The sequence below is a fragment of the Zingiber officinale genome, chromosome 6B (assembly GCF_018446385.1).
Source record: "Zingiber officinale cultivar Zhangliang chromosome 6B, Zo_v1.1, whole genome shotgun sequence".
NCBI lineage: Eukaryota > Viridiplantae > Streptophyta > Magnoliopsida > Zingiberales > Zingiberaceae > Zingiber > Zingiber officinale.
Genome location: NC_055996.1, coordinates 74,289,142 through 74,290,444, shown reverse-complemented (window position 1 = coordinate 74,290,444; position 1,303 = coordinate 74,289,142). Strand labels below are relative to the sequence as shown.

Genomic DNA, 1,303 nt, shown 5'->3' with positions numbered 1-1,303 from the left:
AGAATCAATAACAAGAGGATCAATAACTTCACTTGCAGTTTTAAGTTGATCTACCACATCACATTCATCATCTGAAAATTCGATGTCACTATAACACCTTATAAAATTTTGAGATAGATCTGAAAACTTATTTACCACTACATTATCAATAAAATCCTCATATAAAAAATCTTCATCTTCATATATATTCAAAAATCTACACTCAACCATATTAGTGTCACAGGATTTGCCGAAGTCTTTATTTTCATTGACCCCCACTAACCTTTGTGGAAAAGGAACCCTTAGTGAAGGTCCTGGGAAAGACTGAACTCCCTTTTTCCCAAATTCCCTTTGAGCTTTTGGAGGAGGTCCAACTTGCTTATCTAATGTTGGTGTGATTAATCGTTGAGGGAAAGGTACTTCTGGCCTTTGGGAACTTCCCAGAGAAATGGAACTGAGTTCTTGTGATCTTCTATTATTCTTCTCCTCAATTCTAAACATGTCGTTCTTCAGAAGTTCTTCATGATTTTTTCCACTTCTCAACCCAACATCATCACACTTTTCATTGGATCTTGACTGTGTAGGAGGGGGATCTTCTTTAAACCATTTTGAAACAATACTATCAAGTTTTGCCCCCAAATGTTTGAACTCCTCACTCTGTGACTTGTGAATTTCAACATTTTTAGGTGGTTGAATTTCATTTTGTTTGACAGGCTCTCTTACATTTATGGCTTGCACTTTTTGAATATCTGAGGGAAATTCCATCCAACTTTTGTTCGACCATTCATGGAGGTTCAATGTCACTTGATCAATTAATGAATAAGCTTCATCTACACTTTTGTCCATAAAAGAACCTCCAGCTGATGAATCCAATAAACTCTTGTCTGAGAAAGAAATTCCCCCATAGAATATGTGCAAAATCAACCATTTTTCAAAACCATGATGAGGGCACTGTCTTTGAAGACTCTTGAATCTATCCCATGCTTCAAATAATGATTCTCCATATCCCTGAGCAAAATTTGTTATGCAATTCCTCATATACACCGTTCTACTAGGAGGGAAAAAATGATTCAGAAATTGCTTCTCCAATTGTTCCCAACTTGTGATGCTTTGAGGACAGAGAGAATATAGCCAAGTCCTTGCTTTATCCTTGATACTGAAAGGAAATGTCATCAATCGAACTGCATTTGCTGATACTCCTTCACATTTCACCAAATCACAAATCTCTAAAAATGTTTCAAGATGCAGATAAGGACTTTCTGATACTTCTCCTCTAAATTTGTGACCTTGTATCATGAAAATTATCTCTGGGTCTAGTTGGAAA

General features: G+C 36.1%; 1 non-coding gene across 1 annotated transcript; it reads left to right on the top strand.

Moving 5' to 3' along the window:
* The first annotated feature begins 913 nt into the window (after nucleotides 1-913).
* LOC121993312 lies at nucleotides 914-1,019 on the top strand. The gene has a single exon (XR_006115174.1). It is a non-coding gene; the product is annotated as a small nucleolar RNA R71 (small nucleolar RNA).
* The last annotated feature ends 284 nt before the right edge of the window (nucleotides 1,020-1,303 follow it).